Raw genomic sequence first — 16,965 nt, 5'->3', positions numbered from 1 at the left:
ATATTCGGAGCATAAGACACAGTTACTTTTTCTCCCCACGTTTGGGAGAAAAAAAGTGCATCTTATGGTCCGAAAAATACGATAACAATCAGGTTAGCTGCTCCCAGCCCCTCCTCCTGAGTTTCCTGTTTGCATAATAAGTAGTAGCAGATTTGCATATGATTTGCATCTGAATTGAATGCGAAGTGTGCAGAAAATCTATTTAGGTGCTGCACACTGAGCTGGTGGTCATTTCAGATGTAGCCTTAGTGGTATGCGCTGGCATTCTCCTCCCTGTTCAAAAAATGTAAGTTACACATTTTTTTTGCTTCGCTGCTCCCAAGGTTTTAAATTTAGGTTAGGTCACTTGCCCGGAGGTTTGCCTCACCGTGGCACAAGTGTATAGTATGATATACTTTGCATGCAAACCATATTGGAAGTTAAAGTTCCTCCTAGCTTAATAAATGTTAGCACTTGTCTTGGATGCAGGGCATGCATTTTTCAGTCTGACAGAGGCGGTGTATGCCTGTGCGATTAACCATTCAATTGCAACATGTGTTTAGGGATGTGCAGCCTTTCCCCCCACCTTTTCTTAAAGAGACTCTGTAACAAATTGTTTATCTTTATTTCTTCTATGCTATAAGTTCCTATGCCTTTTCTAATGTGGTCTGGCTTACTGCAGCTTTTCCTAATTGCACAGTAGCTGTGTTATCTCTGTTATATGATCTAATCTTCTCTCTATAGTCGGCACAGTCAGGCTGAGGCAGTCAGACTGGAATGTGCAGGGCTGCTTGTGATTAGCTAGAAGCTGTACACACCCCCTGCAGGCTCTGTGTGACTAACACACTCTGCTTAGCTGAGCCTATTAGAAGCTGGTTAGTTTGTTTGTAAACACTGCCTAAAACTGGCAATTACAAGCCAGGTTTGCAGCAGAGAATGGCAGAAACAGCACAGAGGGGACCAGGAGCACATAATGAATAGAATGGTATGCTTTTTATTGTAAGAATTTCAGAGTACAGATTCTCTTTAACTTTGTGAGTACAATTTTATTTACTCAAGGACTATTTTTCATAGTCACTGATGACCTCTAGCCTATTGTTTGTCAGCAGCTTGTTTTGCAGAATAACAATAACTCTGTGTTGTTTTCATTTTCATCAAACATTTCACAGCCCTGAAAATGCAGATCTTCTTTGTGAGTTTTCTAGACTTTCTGACATCTAGAAACAGAACTATCACATGCCCATATTATATTATTGCCATGGAAACTTTACATTTCCAGACTCTTATTTATCACTCAATGTATTTAGAGTAATTTGACTTAAAGGAGTACTGTAGGGGGAAAAAAGAGTTGAACTTACCTGGCGCTTCTAACGGTCCCCCATAGACGTCCTGTGCCCGTGCAGCCACTCACCGATTCTCCGGTCCCCGCCTCCAGTTCACTTTCGGAATTTGTGACTTTAACCACTTCAGCCTTTAGTGTTTTTTCACCTTATGCATCCGAGCAATTTTCACCTCCCATTCATTCACCAATAACTTTATCACTAGTTATCACAATGAAATAATCTATATCTTGTTTTTTCCACCACCAATCAAGCTTTCTTTGGGTGGTACATTTTGCTAAGAAATATTTTATTCTAAATGCATTTTTATGGGAATATTAAGAGAAAAATGTAAAAAAATTCATTATTTGTCAGTTTTCGGCCATTATAGCTTTAAAATAAAACATGCTACCATAATTAAAACCCACATATTTTATTTGCCCATTTGTCCTGGTTATTAAACCTTTAAATTATGTTCCTATCACATTGTATGGTGCCAATATTTTATTTGGAAATAAAGGTGCATTTTTTCAGTTTTGCATTCATCACTATTTACAAGCTTATAATTTAAAACATATTAGTAGTACAACCTCTTGCCATATATATTAACCACTTCTGTACCACGTGTTTTTTTGCTGATCGGTGCTGCGTGGGCTCTCCAGCCCGCAGCACAGATCAGGTTGCAGCCAGGCCGATCAGACTTCCCCCCTTTTTTCCCCACTAGGGGGATGTCCTGCTGGGGGGGTCTGATCGCCGCCGGCTGCTTGCGCTTGCAGGGGGGGGGCCGCAGCGCTTCCTGGCCTCCTTCCCCTTCCCTCCCTCTCCCTCACCCTGTGAGCGGCGCAGGACGGATTTCCGTCCTGCGCCTGATGGGATAGGCTTTAGCCTATCAGATGCCGGTGATCCCCGGCCAATCAGAGGCCGGGGATCGCCGATCTCCTCTACAGCGCTGCTACGCAGCAGCGCCGTATATATGTAAACACCGGGGAAGATCTTCCCCGTGTGTTTACATTTACCCTGCAAGCCGCGATCGGTGGCTCGCAGGGTGTTCACGTAGAGACACCCTCCGTGAACTGACATGGAACGGCCGCTCATACGAGCGGCCGTTTCCATGGAATCCACTTCAGGATTCAGGGGCATACTTAAGCATACGCAGAATCCTGAAGTGGTTAAAAAAAGTTCAGACCCTTAGGTAACTATTTATGTTTTTTTTTGTTGTAATTTTTTTCTAATTAAAAATGTTATTTGAGTATTTTTGGGTGTGTGGGAAGTAAACAGTTAATTTTAAATGTAAACATGTCTATTCATTTATAAAAAAAAAATGTATGTAGATGTAGTTTTAGTATTTGGCCACAAGATGGCCACAGTCAAAAACACATTTTTGGCTTCCTGTAAGCGTACTTACAGGAAGTGAAGAGGGGATGTGTAACAGAACAATCGCAGCTTTTACATAGAAGCCAGCGATCGTTCTAAGGGACTTAGATCAATGAATGGGAACTGATTTCCCATTCATTGATCACCGGGCTAACGGGCGTCCCGTGCACCCCAGCAGTTGCAGCCCTGCGAACCTCGGCGGCTCTGTTTTTTCATGGATGTAGCTCTTACATCCAGCATGCATATTTGGACGCCGGAGCTACGTCATGAAGGCTAAAGTCGGAAAACCACTGCGCCTGCGCAGCTGCGATCTCGCTCCCGCTGACATCACCGGGAGTGTACTGCGCAGGCCCAGTACTGTCTGCGCCCGCACAGTGTGCTCCCGGTGATGCACAGGCGCACTAGATTTCCGACTTTAAAGTCGCAAATTACTGAAGTGAACCAGAGGCGGAGTACCGGAGCATCGGCAAGCGGCTACGCAGGCACAGGATGTCTGCGGGGGACTTTTAGAAGCCCCTAGTAAGTTTAACAAATTTTTCCCCCTACCCCCCACAGTAGTCCTTGAAAGCAAGGACTCTGCAGGATGCAGTGGGATATACTGTACTTGTGCATCGCCTTTATAGAGCAATTGGTCTTTTCCTGAGTTTGATAAAAATGCCTTTTAAGCCAATTTGGTCAAACATCAAAATCTCAGACCATTAAAATATTGTGAAAATGTTCAATATTCTAGGCTCAAAGAGTCAGACTTTAATCAGATAATTAATCCAAAACACCTACCTGCAAAGGGTTCCTATTTCATATCTTAGTTTCACCTTTTAAGTTAAATTACTGAAATAAATGAACTTTTGCACGATATTCAAATTTTTTGAGTTTCACCTGTGTGTTTACTTTCCTACAATTTTGTTTTTGTGTTTCATGATTTTTTGACTAGCTGATGTATGTGATTTGTTGTCTGTATAATATACCCGAGTGCAACCCCTGGGAGGATCTGCAAATTTTACCTATACAATTGATTGTTTTGAAAACCAGCAATATTGGCTGTTTTGGTTGAATCGTATAAGCTCATCTTTAGTTTAAAACTCTATTAAAAATAGTCCATCAAAACATAGTGCAATTCTTCTGGTCCAACAGTAACCACTGCATAGATTTCCTTCAAGTATAACATGAAAAAAAAATGTCAGATGTACAATTATAGCTGCATGAAATATACAGCTGGAATAAAGTAACCTTTCAGAGCCTGCATATCTCCCGCAGTTATAATTGTAAGTTTCAAATTTTGGTTCCTGTTAGAAGAAACCTTCGCAGTGAGTACTACCGGGCTGGAAAATTTGCTTTGACAGCAAAGTCCCCGTTATCTGGAACTCAGGCACCTGGAAATCTCAACTAACCAGCATGCCTGAGGGAATAACATTGGTTTTTTTGGGGGGTGGGGGTTGCCGGTAACGATGGGCTTCCGAGTAGGAAGCCACTAGAATACGTGATTAAAATGAGGCTTTATTGCCTCCGGTGTGCGGGTGGGAGAGAGGGTTTTTACCCATAAGTCCGTTGTCTTCTATGTGTTCCAAACGTCTTGCACGCGTCCTACTGGATGCGTTGCAAGACTCACTACCTTTATGGTTCCAGATAGCGGAGCACTCCTCATGCAGTGGTCGGATGTGCCACGGAGTCCCGGCTGCACTCCAGGTTTATACAGCTGTAGTATTCACAAAGTCCAGCACCATCCATAAATATGCTCTTTTATTGATCAAAGTTGCATTACAGCGGTAAAAGCAACGTTTCAGGGCAACCGCCCCTTTATCAAGCTATGCTGTCAATATACAAGCACATATTGCATACACAGTTCTATTTATACCCCAACCCGGCAGTAGATAGCCAATCACATTATATAATATTCATTTCTGACCTATCACCAAGGTCTCACCCTAGGCGGACCTGATGGAAAACTATTTGCCATGTACTGCTATAGGAGGATTCAAATATCGACAACACCCACCTTACCTACCTCACCAACGGCAGCGGAGGCAAACACACCCCTATTGTTGCCAGGTCATAGCAGCAGCCACTCCCAGCAGGCCGCCGCTACGGCGGACCTGATGGGAAACCTGTCCGCATGACGCATAGAGCGGGGCTAAGCCCCGCCCCCTGCGTCTCCCCAGCAACCACAGACGCTGGCGGCGTAATCCGCCACCACTCTCTGTCAGATGTAAACATAGGGATGCGTGCGCATCCGTCACCGCTGGAAGAGCACTTTCTCATACAGCACTATACGTATATGTATCACAGGTCACGGAGGGCACATACTTCTCAAATATGGGGAAGGGACAGAGGTGAGGGACGGCACCCAATACTTTAAATATAATATAACAATATATCAAGCGAGGCTATGTTGTTGGGTGGGTGCACAGTGTAACAAATAGCTAAACTGCACACCCAGACTATACTTGTGCACACGATCACCATAAATATATATATATATATGTTCTAAACATACCAGATAATTTAAAGGACACAATGGAACATCAGGACTCACTACCGCACACAAAAAAGAAAAGAAAGTGTCATTAGGGCCTTGCTGTACCATAGATTGTAGTGTAATTATTTAAACTAATGTACCCTTCTTAAACTTAAAGATTGTATACAAATGTAAGCAGACTGCAGAGTGGTGCAGCGGAAGTGTGCTGGGCCCATAACCCAGAGGTTGATGGATCAAAACCATCGTCTGCAAGGTATGATTTCATTTTTGCACCTCGCTTTATCGCGTGGGCAAAACGGTTTCCATAGCCCTTTAAGAGAAAGTGTAATAAGGGCCCTGCCATAACATAGATATTACGGTAGCTAAGACTACTCCTGGGCCTTTCTTGTAGTTGAAGAGATGAGTAAACTGTGACACCACACTTAAAAACAATAACAACAATAACAATAATATTTATATAGCGCTTTTCTCCCTGGGGACTCAAAGCGCTGTAAAAAAAAAAAAATCAGCAAACAGAGAAGCTTCCCATATTGGAGGATTTGGTAAAGTCTTAAGCCAATGTGTTGTAAGACACAAGTAAGCTTTAGGTTAGCAGGAATGGTTGCATGGCCACCTAGCTATTTATCCTTCCCAGGCCAGGTTGGCTTCAGCCTGTAGTGTTGGTAGTATAGTGGTGAGCATAGCTGCCCTCCAAGCAGTTGACCTGGGTCCGATTCCTGGCCAATGTATGTGAGCGTGCTTTTGACATCCTACAAATCCCTGGAAGACAAGATCCTCCTCCGGAGGAGGGGGAGGAGAGAGGAGAAAGGGAAGCTGTTGTGGTTGTGGGGTGCTATATAAGGAATAACAATCAGCCAGGAGCAAGCTAACAAGCCTACAAGAGCCTAACTAAGCTTTCCCTAGCAGAGTCTGCCAGCAGCTGTCCTTTCACTAATTACTGTAGGCAGACGAGTGAGTAAAATGGCTGGAGAACCTTGCTTTTTATAAGGGAGGGCTCCAGGAGTGAGTGTAGTCTGATTGGCGATAATGTGCCTGCTAACTGTGATGTAGAGGGTCAAAGTTGACCCTAATGGAGCATTATGGGGGCGAACCGAACTTCCGCAAAAGTTTGCCTTCGCTGGCGAACGCGAACCACCCAAAGTTCGCCTGGAACCGTTCTCGGGCGAACCGTTCGCGGGCGAACCGTTCGGGCCATCTCTACTTGTTAATAGTGATGGATGCAAATTGAAAAAATGCACCTTTATTTCCAAATAAAATATCGGCAACATAAATTGTGATAGGGACATAATTGAAATAGTGTAATAACCGGGACACATGGGCAAATAAAATACATGGGTTTTAATTATGGTAGCATGTATTAATTTCAAACTACAGTGGCCAAAAACTGAGAAATAACGATTTTTTTCCATTTCTTGCTTAATCTTCCTGTTAAAATGGATTTAGAATAAAATAATTCTTAGTAAAATGTACCACCCAAAGAAAGCCTAAATGGTGGCAGAAAAAACAAGATATAGATCATTTCAGTGTGATAAGTCGTGATAAAGTTATTGGGGAATAAATGGGAGGTGAAAGTTGCTCGGATGCATAAGGTGAGCAACACTGTAGGCTGAAGTGGTTAATGATCGTGAGTTAATATTAACGAGCACATGCTATGTGCGGTCCTGGAAGCGTAGCGTGCATTCTTTAGTTACAGCGGATGCTTGTAAACGCCCCGCGATAGATACGTAGGTGGACCACAGTACTTCACTAGCACGGCCTCTACTGCTTTAATTGGGTGAATAGGTGATGACTTGTAGTAGTGAGTTCAGTAAAGACTAACGTTTAAACTCAGTCACTCTGAAGAACTGGTCCCAAAAGTATAGGACCCTGCTAAAATATAACTATAACTATATGCATTTGTGCTGAAAAATAATCCCCAGTGCCAATAAGAGGAAACATAGTGTAAAAGTGCAACACATGACTGGAATCTCATGAAAAACAAGCTATGTGTGCCTGCATGTAACTCTTCACCTGTAAAGGTTCCAATCCCCCAAAGTGTGAAAAAAGGTACAATGCAACATATACAGTGCTGCCCATAATTATTAATACCCCTGGTAAATTTTGAATGAAAGTTACTTTTATTCAACCAGCAAGTAATTTTTTCATGGGAAATGACATAGGGGTCTCCCAAAAGCTAATAAGACGATGTACAAGAGGCATTGTTGTGGAAAAAAAAACATTTCTCAGCTTTTATTTACATTTGAGCAAAAAGTGTCCAGTCCAAAATTATTCATACCCTTCACAAACTGTCATAGTCTGTGGAAAATTCCAAAGTTCTATACCATTCCAAATAGTTCAAGCTGTTCTAAAGCATCCTAATTACCCTGATTAATTGGGATCAGCTGTTTTAATCAACTCAACAACAGGTGAAAAACAGCAGCTCTCTGCAGTTAGTTTGTGCACAGTCATGGCTAAGACAATAAAGCTCAGTGAGGACCTGCGGTTGCACATTGTGGCTGCTCACAAGTCAGGAAAGGGCTACAAGGTCATTTCTAAATGTTTTCAAGTTCCAGTGGCTACAGTGCAAAGTATTATTGAAAAATATTCTACACTGTGGAAAATCTTAGAGGACATGGTCAGAAGCCAAAAGTGACACCTGTGCTGGCCAGGAGGATAGTGAGAGAGGAGAAAAAGAATCCAAGGATAACCACCAAGGCCACCAAGTTGAATCTGGGCTTTGCTGGTGGCAATGTCTCAAGGCAGACAATCCAATGGACACTGCACACTGCTGGGTTCCAGGGCCGAGCCTGGGCGGGTGCTGCGGGTGCAAGGCACCCAGGCGCCTGCCTCTGAGAGGCGCCGCCCGGCCGCCGCTCTCCCCCTGTGGCCGCCGCCGCTCGCTCGCTCCCTCCCTCCCTCTAGCCGCCGGCGCCGCGTCAGACCTCGATCAGGCGGGCGGGCGCTAGGACCTAGCACGCCGCACTGATATGCGGAAGTGACATCACTTCCGCATATAGAGCGGGTGCGCCTGGCGCCTTCTTACTGGTCGGGTCGCCCGCTGATTGAGGTCTGAAGCTGCTGCAAGGTGAGGGGGGAGCGGCGGCGGCAGAGACAGCAGCGGCGGGAGGGGAGGGTTGGGTGCGCTCCTGTCACTACCTAAACGGGGACCCTATACCCCCTGGCTACCTATCCTGGGCACATATTACCCCCTGGCTACCTATCCTGGGCACATATTACCCCCTGGCTACCTATCCTGGGCACATATTACCCCCTGGCTACCTATCCTGGGCACATATTACCCCCTGGCTACCTATCCTGGGCACATATTACCCTCTGGCTACCTATCCTGGGCACATATTACCCTCTGGCTACCTATCCTGGGCACATAATACCCCCTGGCTACCTATCCTGGGCACATAATACCCCCTGGCTACCTATCCTGGGCACATAATACCCCCTGGCTACCTATCCTGGGCACATATACCCCCTGGCTACCTATCCTGGGCACATATACCCCCTGGCTACCTATCCTGGGCACATATACCCCCTGGCTACCTATCCCGGGCACATATACCCCCTGGCTACCTATCCCGGGCACATATACCCCCTGGCTACCTATCCCGGGCACATATACCCCCTGGCTACCTATCCCGGGCACATATACCCCCTGGCTACCTATCCAGGGCACATATACCCCCTGGCTACCTATCCCGGGCACATATACCCCCTGGCTACCTATCCCGGGCACATATACCCCCTGGCTACCTATCCCGGGCACATATACCCCCTGGCTACCTATCCCGGGCACATATACCCCCTGGCTACCTATCCCGGGCACATATACCCCCTGGCTACCTATCCCGGGCACATATACCCCCTGGCTACCTATCCCGGGCACATAATACCCCCTGGCTACCTATCCCGGGCACATAATACCCCCTGGCTACCTATCCCGGGCACATAATACCCCCTGGCTACCTATCCCGGGCACATATTACCCCCTGGCTACCTATCCCGGGCACATATTACCCCCTGGCTACCTATCCCGGGCACATATTACCCCCTGGCTACCTATCCCGGGCACATATTACCCTCTGGCTACCTATCCCGGGCACATAATACCCCCTGGCTACCTATCCCGGGCACATAATACCCCCTGGCTACCTATCCCGGGCACATATACCCCCTGGCTACCTATCCCGGGCACATATACCCCCTGGCTACCTATCCCGGGCACATATACCCCCTGGCTACCTATCCCGGGCACATATACCCCCTGGCTACCTATCCCGGGCACATATACCCCCTGGCTACCTATCCCGGGCACATATACCCCCTGGCTACCTATCCGGGGCACATATACCCCCTGGCTACCTATCCCGGGCACATATACCCCCTGGCTACCTATCCCGGGCACATATACCCCCTGGCTACCTATCCCGGGCACATATACCCCCTGGCTACCTATCCCGGGCACATATACCCCCTGGCTACCTATCCCGGGCACATATACCCCCTGGCTACCTATCCCGGGCACATATACCCCCTGGCTACCTATCCCGGGCACATATACCCCCTGGCTACCTATCCCGGGCACATATACCCCCTGGCTACCTATCCCAGGCACATATACCCCCTGGCTACATATCCTGGGGACACTGGCTGTTTGTCATTATGTGCATTTGCTGGTGAAAAGCAGTCTCTTGTTATGTGAATTTGCTGGTGAAAAGCAGTCTCTTGTTATGTGCATTTGCTGGTGAAAAGCAGTCTCTTGTTATGTGCATTTGCTGGTGAAAAGCAGTCTCTTGTTATGTGCATTTGCTGGTGAAAAGCAGTCTCTTGTTATGTGCATTTGCTGGTGAAAAGCAGTCTCTTGTTATGTGCATTTGCTGGTGAAAAGCAGTCTCTTGTTATGTGCATTTGCTGGTGAAAAGCAGTCTCTTGTTATGTGCATTTACATGGGGAAAAGCTGTCTCTTATGTGCATTTAGTGGGGAATTTTTGTCAGTAAAAATAATCTTTTGTCAGTAAATTTGTAGGTATTTGTCAGTAAAAAATAACGTTAAAGGTTGGCAACACTGGCAGGCTGTGTGGCGCAACGGGAAAGATACAGGCAGCCCACCTTGGGCTTGGCAGGGGGGAGGAGCCGACGTCAGCGAGCGAGAGTAGGGTGGCCGCAGGCAGCCATAAATACGCAGTGTGTGACTGCGTCGCACTCGCAGAGCCTCTCAGCCTGAGTCAGTCCAGAGACTAGCAGACTCGCAGGAAGCCAAAGCCAGCCAGGAGCAAGCCCATGGAAGAGGGGTAGGAATGGGGTATCACATGCATGCGTAAAGAGGTGGAAGGTGTGGGTGTGATTAGGAAGGACATGGGTGTGGTTATGTGGTTGGGCGTGGTTAATTTAACCACTCCCATAGGCGCCAGAGAAAATCTTGCACCCAGGTGCCAGGCACCTCAGGCTCACCCCTGCTGGGTTCCACAGCTGCAGACCAAGGAAGACGCCACTTCTCCAGATAAGGCACACAAAAGCTTGCTTGGCCTTTGCAAATGCTCATCTGGACAAAGAAGACTTCTGGTCTTCTGTGTTATGGTGGTTAGATGAAACACAAATTGAATTGTTTGGTCACAATGATGTTTCCTTCATTTGGTGTAAAAAAGGAGGAGCCTTGAACCCAAAGAACACGATCCCCACTGTCAAACATGTTGGTGGGAACCTAATGCATTGGGGTGTTTTTCAACCAATGGACCAGGGAACCTAATCACAGTAAACGGCACCATAATAAAACAAGCAATACATGAGGATTCTCAACGACAACATCAGGCAGTCTGCAGAGAAATATTTATTCAAGAAATGTCAGCAGTACTGTACATCACATTTGTCCTCATAAAACAGGAACTAAATGCACTTTGCAAAAGTTTGCTGCCAGAGCATGTGAACTTCACCATACAGCATGATCAGTGACACAGAGCAACAAGCTCCCTTTGGGGAAGGTATTTCTAGGAGGGAAAGTATTTTGCTTTTAGCTGGTGTTTTAGGGGTCATGTTAAAAATAAACTAGCATGCTGTAACAAACATTTCTGCTCGAGTGATGTATAGCCACATCACCACCCCAGATCAGACATAAGTGCAGTGAAAAAAAACAACAACTCACTAAAGCAGCTGAAAAGAAGAATTCCGGAGCCCATGTTGCAAAGCCAGAGCCCATGTTGCAAAGCCAAAGCACTTGTTTCTCCTGCAGCACAGCGGTCCACATCTTCCTGCACTGGCGAAAAGGTTCGGCATGAAGACGCCTGTACCATGTGATGCGGCATCACATCCTAAAGCCCATCGCTAGCCATGCACCCTTCTCCCCACGATGTGCTCCCATGAGCACTTGCATGCTAGGAGGTGGGACGCCAATTCAATGTAATGACTGGGGGGGGGGAGGGGCGACTTACATTACATAAGAAGGTAAAGCGATTAAAAAAAAAAAAAAACTTTTGGGGGGCATATTATATTATATACAGTATGTAAGGAACACAATTAATGCTACACATAAAATTAATCTTGGATCCTTTTTAACCTCTTTTTGCAAAGCAGTCAGGACTTCTCTGGAAGTTTGAGTCCTCTCCCCAAGGTTACCAGTTTCAGTACCGCCTGGCAATGCGTATGCTTGAGGGACATAGTAGCATGGTTGATTCAACACATTTTCTTCTGTTGTAGTCCTTTCAGGAGGAATGGCTGAAAGGTCACCCAGTGAGCGTGAGCAGGGCCGAGGCAGAGGGGAGAAAGGCTCCAGCCTCAGGGCGCAGTGTAGGACGGGGTGCACTACTCACTCAGCTATCATTCCCCTATTGTGTTTGAAGCAGAGAGAAATAAGAAAAGAGGATACATGGCAGTTACTGCAAACCAGATAACTAGAGATTAAGGTGTTGGGGGCCCTGGGGCGCCTCTTACTCTAATAGCAGTCAGTGTGTGATGGCTGGAGTGGGAGGGATGGGGGGGCGCACTTTGGTGTCTCAGTCTTGGGTGCTGGAGGACCTAGTCCCACCTCTGAGTGTGAGTAAGAGGACAGGTAGCAATCCACTCCATGCCTGGTTGTCCAGCTGTCCGTGGTTATGTGGATTTCTGTAGCCACAGAGAATCCTAATGCCTGGGAAAGTTTCTCCATCACGTGCTCATGCAGTGCAGGCCCAGCTTTGCATGCAAAATAATGTCTGTTGGGGATTTTCTACCCGGAGACAGCAAAGGGCAGCAACTCATGGAGGGGAGCTCTGTCTATGATCTTGTATGGATGGAGATGTAATGCAAGTAGTTACTTTGTAAAATGGGGTGCAGTACTTAAGTAGAGGGAAGGCTCTGGATAGCATAGAGCAGGGGTGTCAGACTCAATCACACAAGGGCCAAAATCTGAAACACGCTCTTGGTTGTGGGCCACAATGTTTATGCAAGTGGACCTGAACTCTTGCACAGGACACAAGTAACACAGAAAGAAATGCACCCCTTGGGCTTGATTCATAAAAGCGTGCTAAGTGTTAGCACGCCAGTGAAAAGCCCCTTAGCACGTGCAAACTGCCTCTTCACGTGCTAATATGCACATAAGAGTTTAGTTTAGATAGGGCCATATGCAATTCATTTTTTCACCTGAGTTTTCTCCTAGGTGATAATTTTTCATCTTCAACTTAAATGAACGTTTTACCACTTTGCACTGGAAAAAGTACCAAAAGGTAGGTGAAAAGGTACTTTCAAAATTATTTTGAGTATTTGTTTTCTTGCTGGGGGTTTGAAAGGCATTTTATTTACAAGTTGTGAAAATATCTCCAAGGAGAAAACTCAGGTGAAAAAGTGAATTGCATATGGCCCATAAAGTTTTGCGTGCAGCGCTTCACGTGCAAAATCAGCCGCTTTGCGTACTAAGTAGCGTGATAAGCATACTTTGCACGTGAAGCGGCTGATTTTGTACGCGAACGTAGCGTATCACGTAGCGCTGTACCTGCGCACCATGTTACGCGGTGCGCGCGCTAAAATAGCATACAAACAGTAACAGCTTTGCCCGTGCAAGCCTCAACACGTGCTAACTGAGTTAGCACTGGTTAGTGAATCAAACCCTTTGTGTTTTTAGAGAGAAGAGCCTGTCTAATTCCCCCTCACCTGTGACTAATCTCAAATCTAATTTGATCTCTCAGCTGTGTCAGCACAGGAATCTCGGCACTCCTTGGCAGAGCAGCTAATTTGTAAACACAGGATGTTGAAAAACAGGAGCTGTTTCAATGAAATGTTTTTCTTTAAGGTTATTATGCTGTTTCTTTTTTTTAGAGCAGAGAGGAGGTTCTCAGTTCAGGTCCGCTTTAAATTTTATTGAGGCGGGGGAGCCTCTGATAGGCAACCTAAAAATGTCAGGTGCACAGCAAACCAGAAGTTCCATGTGTATCGTGGGATACATAGGCCTGTGGGTGGAGTTAGAGTGGAGGGGGATGACAGCTCCAGATAGCTAACTGCTTAGATCGAACTTCCAGATCTCGCTCACTCGCTCATTGCTGTTTATTAGAAATCACATTTAACAAAAGTTCATGACTGTCTGGGAGTTTAATTATAGTGTAGAGGAGAACCTTAAACAAATCAACAAATTAATTCTAATAGGAAAAACGTACAGATTAATACATGCACCAGTAATTAGCCAATTACTCGGCAAGCCAGATCTAAGAAAATGCTAGCGCACCCAGACTGTAGCAGAGACGCCTGTCATCGGACTGACACGTCATGAAGTTGCTTTCTGTCCACCAAGCAAGTCCCTAAACTGGAAAATCGAATGAAATCCTAATAAAAACAGGCATGAATATAACAGAAAACAAAGAAATGCAGAAAATCTATAAACTTTTCTGAACAAATACAAGAATCTGAGTACCAGTTGTTAAATGGAATGAAACACAGCATTTCTTCTTTGCTCTAAAAAATTATTTATGGCATATTATATACAACCACCTTTTTTTTTTTTTTTACCAGAACAGCATTCAAAGGGTTACACACAGGCCAGGAAAGTTCAGTGCAGAGAAATGTGGAATCATCCGAAGTGTAGATAATGTTATCTTGTGTTCACTTAAATGTATCAAGTGAGGAATGTGACACATTCTCTGACTGTGCAGAAACTCCTGGACACAGACAGACACTCAAAGCATTTCTGCCTTCAATACATAATGCATAAAACCAGGTATGAATAAAATGCACAATCAGCTCACAAAGCAAAAAACTGTACTTTTGGGAACGTATAATTTCTAAATGAGAAATACCTATGCACAAATGCAAATATGATAACCGCATGGCATATAAAAAGTAGGAAAACATGTTTTTTTTGAATATTATGTCAGGGATTTATACCGCTTTAAGCATAAAGCAAAGCTGTTCATGTGCTTTGTTCCAAACTTAGCTAAATGTTTATTGAAACGCATTCACCATTTTTCATATTAAATACATCATATTTCAATTACAAAGTCATAGTAAAGGGTTAAACTTTTCCAGTACAGAGTTTATTAGCTTTTAGCAGCTCTGTCCCAAGCTGAGTTGAGTGCAATGAACATCTGTTTACCTCCTAGACCATACATCTTGGATTAGTTAACAAAAGTCATAAAACTAGATCTGGCTCGACCATCTCCAGGCCTCCTGGATCAAGGCAACTGTTCACACCTCCGCCAAAGGAGAGGGACTTATTCTTATCTCTGCTTGCTTCTATTCACATAGCTGCTTTGACAGGGGTCAGTGACCCCAGAGTGATGTGATAACACCCACCAATCCCGTCTTACTAGGCCACAGTTGCCACTAATGTCTTATCCACTAGAGGCTTCTGAAGGCAAATACACTGTGAGCAAAATAAACGTTTAAAGAACTTACAAGGCCAAAGGAAAAAAAAAGTTCAGTACCTGTAGCTAATTTGAATGCACGGAGGACCCCCCAGTATAGGTTAGATTAGGTAGGTGCCTCCCAGTATAAGGTTAGATGAGGTAGGTGCCCCCCAGTATAGGTTAAATTAGGTAGCTGCCCCCCAGTATAGGTTAGATTAGGTAGGTGCCCCCAGTATAGGTTAGATTAGGTAGGTGCCCCCCAGTATAAGGTTAGATTAGGTAGGTGCCCCCCAGTATAAGGTTAGATTAGGTAGGTGCCCCCCAGTATAGGTTAGATTAGGTAGCTGCCCCCAGTATAGGTTAGATTAGGTAGCTGCCCCCCAGGATATATTAGGTAGCTGCCCCCCAGTATAGGTTAGATTAAGAAGCTGCACCCCAGGATAGATTAGGTAGCTGCCCCCCAGTATAGGTAAGGTAGGTAGGTGCCCCCCCATAATGGAGGGGGGGAGCCGCAGCTGCGGGGAGGGCAGCCCGACCTCTCCCTCCCTTCCTCTCCCCGGGCCGCCCTCCATGCTCCCCCCTCAGATGCAGAGTGAGCGCGCACGGAAGCACTGTAGGAAGAACTCACCTCCCTGCGCTCCAATCGCCGCTGATCTCCTCTCTGCATAGATGCTGATACACACGCTGCTTCCGGCTAAACAGGAAGCAGCGTGTGTATCAGCGTCTGTGCAGAGAGGAGATCAGCGGTGATTGGAACGCAGGGAGGTGAGCTCTGCCTACAGCGCTTCCGTGCGCGCTCACTCTGCATCTGAGGGGGGAGCCCAGGGAGAGGAAGGGAGGGAGAGGTCGGGATGCCCTCCCCGCGGCTGCGGCTCCCCCCTCCATTACAGCGCCCCTCCTCCCAATAGCGCACACGGGCCTGCACAGCCCTAGAAACGGACATGGGCTCCCCAGGCCCCTCCCCACCTCTTCAGGAGCCGGGCCCGGCCGTGAAGGCAACCGATGCGACCCCGGGCCCTACGCCCATGGTACCCGTGTTTCATAAATAGAAACACGGAAATGTCCAGGGTCTTTTGACAGAGAGCTTGCATCTCCTTGCTGCAGGCTCTTGGTCGTTACAGGCATGGTGATCGGGGTTGGGAACAGCTGATTCTCATACCCCGATCACAGATGGAGGGATTGCGATTGTGAGGCGAACAAAAATGGCATGGGGATTGTGAACACGGCAGTAAGTAAACAGTACGCATATCTACATCCCTGATCCACACATGAAATATACAGGGTCAGGACATAGATATGCGTACCAAAGATCCTAAGAGTACCGCAGGTCACAATGTTAGCGTATCTGGCAGTACTTACACAAGGAAATAATCATAATATTCCCATTGGCTGTGCATGCACTGTAATATTGCTAAAGTATGAGCAGGGCCGGTCCTGGACTTTCTGCTGCCTGAGGCAAAGATCGTAAAGGCGCCCCCCCCCACCCCAATATTTCTACATAACATGAGCGGCGGCCGGCGGCAGCCAGCCAGCCTTATCATCATCATCGACACGTTGGCGGCGCTCGCTGCTCAGTGACTGAACGTGACAATCAGCCGCAGCCAGGGCAGCAGAGCGGGCGGCAGCAGCCGCCACCTTTAAATCAGCAGGCTTAGGCACTAGGCAGCGTCACCAGCATGCAGCCTTGGAGGAGACAGGAGAGGCCGCAGAGCTCAGAGTCATCGGACTCGGAGGCCGGCGGCAACAGTGCAGTTTCTAGGCTAAAATGCACCCAGGGCGAGGGTGTAAAAATTGCGCCCCCCCCCCCCCCGGTATAGGTAACCAGCTATAGGTCCCCCCCCGAGTATAGGTGGCCAGGCATGGGTGAGCCAGTAAAGTTGCCCCCAGTATAGGTTAGCCAGGTAGTTGCCTCCAGTATAGGTAGCCAGTATAGTTGCCCCCAGTATGTTAGATAGGCAGGCACCCCCCCCCGGTATAAGTTAGATAAGTAGGTGCCCCCAGTACAGGTTAGCTAGGTAGGTGCCTC

Source organism: Hyperolius riggenbachi, chromosome 2 (assembly GCF_040937935.1).
Source record: "Hyperolius riggenbachi isolate aHypRig1 chromosome 2, aHypRig1.pri, whole genome shotgun sequence".
NCBI classification, from domain to species: domain Eukaryota; kingdom Metazoa; phylum Chordata; class Amphibia; order Anura; family Hyperoliidae; genus Hyperolius; species Hyperolius riggenbachi.
Note: the sequence above shows the minus strand (reverse complement) of the source record.